Below are 8,541 nucleotides of genomic sequence, written 5' to 3'. Positions count from 1 at the left end.
CAGGTGCCCCTAGATTTTATTTTTTTATTTTTTTTTTGTTTTTATGGTATAGATTTTAATTTGCTCATTTCCCCCAATTGAATCTAAATCTATAATGCCTCTTCAGCTGTTTAAATTATATTTTTCTCCTTAGTATATATTCCATAGACTATACCATAACTATTCATTTATTTATTACAAAGATTGCACTGATTTATGTCTATATAAACTCTGAAGTTCTCAAGACAGCAATTCTGTCTTAACAATAGTTTTTCCTTAGGTAATTAACAATGTGGCTGACAGAGAGTTGTTTTTAAGTGAGAATTTGTTGGATTAATGAATGCACCTATGAATGAATTAATAAATGAATTTATAAACATTTTTATAGAGTGCTTTCAATATGCCAGACATTTAATCAAATTCAATTCAGTAAATATTGTTGAGAATGTTTTATGCTACAGATGTTGTGCTAAGTGTTGTGGCAGGAAACATTCTGGTAACCAAAAGAGGTGAAATAATTTCAAGATCTATATTCAAATGAAGAAGGGTCATTTCATCCAACAAACCAAAGTATGCTCTTACTAGATTAAAGAAATATAGAAAAGTAATTCAAATGGAAAAAATTAATGAAATATTATCAAATTTCTAGAGGCAAAAATATCTTAAGCTTAAATAAAATAGAATTCTTCAAGGGAAAAGCAAGTTGATTTGAAAACAAAATATGATTTCAAAAATGTACATTAAAAAATAAAACAAACAAAAGACTAGGGCAAATTTACAGCCAGTAGAATAAAGATCTCATCATTGATAATTGATCAGGTCATACAAATTGAGTGAAATCTATTAAAATATGGAGAGACACATTTTCAAATGGCACATGAAGTTAAGCAAAATGCAACCCGTAAATAAACTAGTGGAAATTTTTCAACCTAAAATCAGATATGTAAATTAAAACAATAATGTTATTTTTAACACTAGCAAAATTTTGGAGGAAAAATGCTCTTAAATGTCCAATGCTGCCAAAGGTGTGAAAAATCTGCGACATTTGCAATGCATTTTGTATGATAAATTATTATGGTTTACAGAGGAATTTTGCATTTTGAGCAAAAAAAAAGATATACATCACATGATTCTCTGACATTACTTATGGGGATTTTACTAGAAAATGAATTATACTTTATAATTTATTATAAATTTATCATTTATAATTATTTCTAATTATAATAAGTTAGAAAAGCTCATATGATTGGGAAGATTAGAATGATTAAAGAAATCATGTTACATCCACATGAGGAACTATTTATTGGCTCATATATCACAGTGTTAAGAACTTGAGCTTCAGCATCAGATTCTCTTCATTTGAATCACAAATGAAACATAACTATCAGTCTGACTTTATATATTTCTTGAACATGTGCTTCAGTTTATTCTATTGTGAAATGTGGATACAAACAGTTGTATACATATTTGTGTGTATGTATACACACACATATAACTGTACATATATTTGCCCATATAGTTATGTAAATTCTAGGATTGCAAGGTGGAATCTCTCTGAATGAACTCTCATAACATTTTGATCAATAAACACCTTTTATGCTTTTACTCTATGCCAGATGCTCAGGATTCAAAGATGAGTAAGAGACTGTCCTTTTCCTTAAGGGAAAGATTATTTGACAGCATATATTCAGTGAAAAGCCATATTTCTATCAAGGGGATTTGGTGGAGGAAAAGGGAGGGAGGGGTCAATTTTACCTGAGATATTGTTATTCTTCTATCATTGTGGAGGCTTTTTTTTTTTTTTCGTTAACTTATATAAAACTTAATTTTCAAATCTTGTTAAAAAGAATATCTATTCTTAATTAGTTTAGGAGTTATGGTAGATTATCCACTGAAAGATTAATTACATGCTTTCCAGTGAAGTATTATAAGCCATAAGTTGAAAGTTGGACCAGATGCATTTCAACCCTGAAAACTCATTAACCATCTGACCATGTTGCACATATGGTAACAAAGTGAAGAATGTACCCAGTCAAACACACATAAACACTTCTTCATCATCATAGGACAACTGCCTCTTAATGTATGCCAGTAATCTTTTGATTTCTCATACCTACAAATATCTAGTTTAGGAACAGAGAAGCTAGCAAGAGAGAGGTTTCAAATGGATTTGTAAACCGATACTAAGTATGTAGAAGTTGAGAAGTTGCTGGTCTCTACTCCACTTTTGTTACAAAATTTGGCATCCATCTCTCTAAATCTCAAACTTAAAATGAGTTTTGGACTGGAAATGTGAAACTCCATGTTGGCAGTGGACAACTTCTCTGTTGGGGAAATCACCTGCATTGATTCCATTGGCTAAAATATTTTAATACCTAAATGATCGAGCTATTAGTTTATCTGAGAGGGACGGTCCTCTCCTCTACCTCTTGGGTGGGTACCAAACTTCAGGCATATCCCAAATCTTCACAATTCCTGCTCTCAACACAGGACAACCACTGGCAAAGTAAACATTATTTGCAGCTCTTCCCTAGTCACAAGATGGCAACCAGCCTCACCAGCCTGAACCACATAATAAATGAGATGGCTTAAAAGGGAAGTATTTGACAGTTCCGTGTGTAAAGCCAGAATATGTCTGCCATAAATATACCAGTGTAAGTAGTTTACTTTTTGTTCTTTTAATTGATTTTCTTTTTTGCCAAAATGTCTTAATTTGATAGGTATTTACACATGTGTAACAAACACTAGCATTATGCTTGATCTATATTTTGATGAAACTTACTAATCAAAAAAAAGTTTACAAGAGAAAACAATCTGTTCATCTTTCTTTGAATGTGGATAATCCTTTTGAATTCCTTAACAATACAAAGCTTACAATGTTATAATGCTGCAATATGTCTACATTGGCAAAGGAGGATTCTACTTATAATATGAATCTTGAAATGTGTCTATTTCTTCATTAAATTTTCGGTTTTAATGAAAAGTGATGGTGGGGGAACTTTTAGTTTGAGTAGACAGTTTAGTATATGTTCACAGGTACAGATGGGCCTATAACAATGATCAAGATCTGTCAAACAGTAAACTTATTATTTTCTTCTCTATGAATATGAAAACATAAATGGTAATTTAACTTATCATTTCTTCTACTTTTTAAAATGTAATGAATAGAACTGATGATAATTACCAAATTTCTAAATATATACACTAAGTTGCTTGTATGATTTTAAAAAACAACCTGAGTTATTATCTTTTTTACGGGTATTTTTAGAATAACTTTTATTTATTTGCTGATTGTGGGTGTTTATTTTCATGCAAAAACTTTAAAGAATATGCAAGCACTGTTATTAGAATAAAATGTTGGAGAGAAAGGGGACGATATAGTCTGCTATAAAATGCACAGGGAAAGCCACAAACTTTGTTCATTAAATATGGTAATATTTATTTTTCTTTGTATTCATTTTCATTGTTTTCTGTCCTTATTAAGATAGTGATAAAAGGTTGAAGTTTACCAAAGGTTCATACACTGAAGGAAAACAGTGATAGGGTTTGGGTGACGCATGTAGCATCATTTAATTTAATCATTAAATTATTTTAAGGACATTTTAAGCAGATATTACCTTCATGTTACCGACAATATACTTAAAGGCTCATATCACAAACACTTGATCACATACATGAATGTGTATCACATACATGAATCTTGTTTGTGCAGTTAGCACAAATTAAAGATTAAATAGAAAAGGAAGAAATGGTGATTAGAGAAGTAAATAAATAAAGGAAAGAAAGGAAATCATTTTGGCTCAATTTGTACTGAGGTTATACAAAAACAGTAGGAGCCCACAATTTGATGTTTCTATTTTAAATTTTGGTACAAAAGTTCAAATATATCTACTGACCAAAGTGTTCATTTTTATCTCTATCTCATTCTTTAATAATATTACATACCAACCATCAATTATAAAATACATAAATAAAAATGGAAGAAAGAAAAAACAAGTGTAGAGGAAAATTAAAATAAAACCACAGTGACTTAAGTACCATAACACATTCAATAATATTCCATATATTTAGGCTGAGGGCTATAAATCTGGCCACAGGGGAAAACATAGTCACTTATTTCACCTTTTTTTTTTTTTTTTCTGAAGAAACCAAAACAATTTCTCAGCACATTTTAAAGAGACATAAGTTGTGGAAAATTGGGATGAGAAATAATAAATCCATGAATGAAATCTCACCCAGCACCAGATTCTGTTTACAATAATGGATATTCTTAACATTTTAACACAATAACTTATTCTAGAGGAAAGAAAACTACTCAAACCTTAATAGAGGATAATAAAATGTCTCCTAAAAATTTAACCCTGAATCTTGACTACTATTATTATCTGATTTTAGCCCTTTAAAGCCTTATAGACTTGGTACCTTTAGTGTATTTTGTATAATTTTTTTTAATTAACTAAGATATTTACAATGAATATTCATTTTGTATTCTGAGATGTTGGCATATTATCTGGTGTTTTATCTCTCAATATAAATTTCTGCACTAACATAAATAAAATATATATACCATAGAAAAGTCATCACTTGTTTCTAATGTACATATTATTTTTTAAAAGATTTTATTTATTTATTTGACAGAGAGAGAGAGAGAGAGCACAAGCAGGGGGAATGACAGAGCCAGAGGGAGAAGCAGGTTCTCTGCTGAGCAGGGAGTCCGATGTGGGACTCGATCCCAGGACCCTGGGATCATGACCTGAGCCGAAGGCAGATGCTTAACAGACTGAGCCACCCAGGTGCCCCTAATGTACAATATTATATTATGCTGAAGTAATATCTTTAAGAGCTTTGTTGGAGGTCTTCATGCCAGAAGCTGCAAATTAGGGTTCTTTTGATGTTGAAATGGAAAAGTAGGTATAAACCAGAATTTAAGTATGGAAGACTAGTAAAAACCATGGAACATCTATTATGTATTTGACAGTGTGCTAGGTAAGTTCATTTTGATTTTTTCATTTAACTCTTCAAGACAAATCTAAAAATTTGTTATTTTCTCCCCACTATTTCTATATAAGGACACTAGATCCAGTGGATTGATTTTCTTACCAAATGTTATACAACATAGACCAGGTGTCAAAACCCAGGTCTTTTAAGCTCTAAAGCTTTTCTTGTACTACATCATGCTACCAAGTAAGCAAACATGTTCTTTTATGTTTTCTATTTTCCATTTCAAGCCTAGACATCTTATTTTGTTGACTGTAATTCTCTCAGCATCTCATGTTGAATCCTGTTCAACTTCCCATTCTGGTATCCCCTTCTGGCTGTATCCCCTGTTCCTCAACACCTCTCCTTTCACATCTGCAACTTTAAAAAAATCCACACCTGTATTTCAGTAGGATCACATTCTTACCTGCAATTCCTCAAAAACTGAGGTAAGAAAAAAAAAAATTGAGGTAAGAAACTTAACAATTCAGATGTATATCTATGTAGAATATAGATGTAGATCTCATAAATATTGGATAGAAGGCTAACTCAACACATACTAATGCTTGCTCACCTTAGTTTAGATAAATTATATGAATGCCAAGATCTCTCACTATGATTTGGTTATTTATTTACATAATACCTATTTAGCATCAGAAATATATGTGCCTTGTGAAAATGTGGAGAAACTGGAACTTTTATGCACCATTGATGAGATTGTATAATGGTGCAACTGCTATAAAAAAAGAGTATGGCTGTTCCTCAAAAGAATTAGAAATAGAACTCCCATATGATGTAGCAATCTCACTTCTGGGTACATATCAGAGTATAAATAAGGAGGATAGGTTCTCAAAGAATCGAAAGCAGGGTCTTAAAGAAATATATGCACACCTATGTTCATAGAAGCATCGTTCATAATAGCCTAGAGGTAGAAGTAACCCAAACAAAGTCCATTGACAAATGAAGTTAAAGAAAATGTGGTCTGTACATTAAATGGAATATTATTCAAATTTAAGAAGGGAAGAAATTCTGTCACATGCCACGACATGAGAAGCAATTCTGTTACCCACCACAATAATAACCTTGAAGGCATTACACTAAGTGAAAGAAGCCAGTCAGTAAAAGACAAATCCTGTATGATTTCTGATAGATACGGTATCTATACTAGTCAAATTCATAGAAAAAAGATTTGATTTAATTTTATTGAATTGAAATATACAAATTGCTTAATGTTACTTTAGAGATATATATATCTATCTAGGTCTTTTATCCATGTTTCTAAACCTCCTCATTCCTTTAAAATTCTATTCAATTTTATTTGCACAAAAGATGCTTTTCTTTTTCTGTTTAATTGTTTTTCAGTTTTTATCCTTTTTAACAATAATTCCTTAGTGAATTTTTGTTTTGAGTAGTTTATTGTTATGGGTGATTCATAATGTGAAATATCTTACATTAATCATAGGCAATGTTTCTTCAGTTTTAACCTTCTTACCTAATCAGCTTAACCTCTTTTCAGGAATGAAACTCAGTTTGGGATCTTCCTATATATATTGTTAATTGCTTTCACAAATTTATGGTTATCTAAAATCACCAAGCTTATTCATTTCCCTTTGCTTTCAAAATGGCATCATCTGGATAATTACCCTTAGCTAAGCAGTTATTATTCTGTATATAATTAATATTGTAAAATAGGCAAGTAGTATTAGATTTGATTCTTCAAGTATTTTTTTTATACTTTAAGAAGTTCATTTTAGATACCTTTGACATTTACAACATAGTATAACTTTTAAATAGATCACTCAAATTCCTTGATGAATTGTTACATTTTTTTTTCCTAATATGGGAGTGACTACTTAATCACATAAAGGTGAAAAGGTAACCCTTTTCAGCATACATCCTGTGTTTCAAGACAGTTGCATGATTTAAACATTTCCCAATATTATCATCACTTAGCCTTTTTACAAGCTGCCTTAAATTCTCTAGGTATATATTTCTATCAGTAAGATTTTATAGGTTTATCACATTACTAATAACTCTATTTAAAAAGTAAACTAATTATCATTTGATTTGAATTTTTGTATCTTTTTACCATCACTTTGATTAAAATAGAGAAATCTAAAATATAATTTTCTAAAGAAAAACAAAAATTAAACTAAGAAAATTTAGCAACAAATGCTTCAAGATCTTCTTCACTTTGTATATATGCTTGCTTTATTAATTCTGTGGTGCTTGAAAATACATCTTTTAAAAAATCCTACAACCTCGAAAGAGCAAAACACAAAGAAAGCACCAAGAAAGAAAAGAGAGAAACCTAAATACACACAGTAGTCATTATATTTCCCTAGTGATCCCCTAAATTAATGGTGCAGCATTCACACAGCTGAGTTCCTATTTCTTTCTCTTGTCTTCTATTTCTCAATGACACTTGGTACCATTCTTGCATGGCTTTTTTATTCTTTAACTATTTTTATAGACTTCTCATTGCCAGGGGGGCGCCTGGCTGGCTCAGTGGGTAACACATGCAACTCTTGATCTTAGGGTCATGTGTTCAAGCCCCATGTTGGGCGTGGAGCCTACTTAAAAACAAAAACAAAAAAACTTTTCATTGCCAGTTTTCTTATCTACTTCCATTACCCTGTATTTGTTATTCAATTTGTAGACCACTGTTTCTTCTGAATGAAAAAACATAGAAATTCAAAATAGTTTCCAAGGTTCTCAGGTGCAAGTTCCTCTCTGTTTATCAAAGTGGAAGTCCTTACTGGTTTAAGGATATTTGAAGAAAATCACTAGGTTCAATTGCTTTAAATGGAAACTAGCTCCTACAAAATGTTATTTGCCTAAGAATTGGCTACACAGCAGTTACATATTAGTCAAACCCACCTACTAAAAAAGTACATATATGATTTGCCTTTTGTTTTCTATTTTGTTGTCTTTTGCCAAATGAAGCCCTCAGATATGTAAACATACATATTTTAGAGTATTTTTTTATTTATCTTTATGATACAGTAAAAATAATTGTATTTAAATGCATGTGAGATTGAGTGAGGGCAAGGTTTCTGGCTTGATTGTGGTTGTCAGGTGCTAAATAAGTAGTAGTGGATTAATTAATGGATCCTACAAAAATAATCAGTTTACTCAATCAATTCCCTAAACATATAAAGCCAAATTAACTAGAGAATTCTGTTAAAATGGACTAATATGTAACTGCTGTGTAGTCAGTGATGGGCAATGGGCTGGCTACTGGCCACCTGCCTCCAATCTAGATGCAGAATCTGTCTGTGGTGATTTCAGATAGGATGCTTGAGTTCATAAAAGAAAAGGAGGAGGAATTCAGTGAACAACCAAAATATACAAAGAAAATACTTCCGTCACAATCAAATTTGACCAGGAAAGGAATCCTTTAAGAATGTGTTAACTCTGGGGGCCCCTGGGTGGTTTTCTGCTCAGGTCAAGATCTCAGGGTCATGAGATCGGGCTCTTCACTGGGCTTGGAGCCTCTTAAGAGTCTCTCTCACCATCTCCCTCTCCCCCTCCCCACCTCCCTCTCTTTATCTCTTTCTCCCCGTCTCTAAAAAAAAAAGAAAG

This window comes from Mirounga leonina, unplaced genomic scaffold, assembly GCF_011800145.1.
Source record: "Mirounga leonina isolate KUSES-001 unplaced genomic scaffold, KU_Mleo_1.0 Mir_151, whole genome shotgun sequence".
Lineage (NCBI taxonomy): Eukaryota > Metazoa > Chordata > Mammalia > Carnivora > Phocidae > Mirounga > Mirounga leonina.
Note: the sequence above shows the minus strand (reverse complement) of the source record.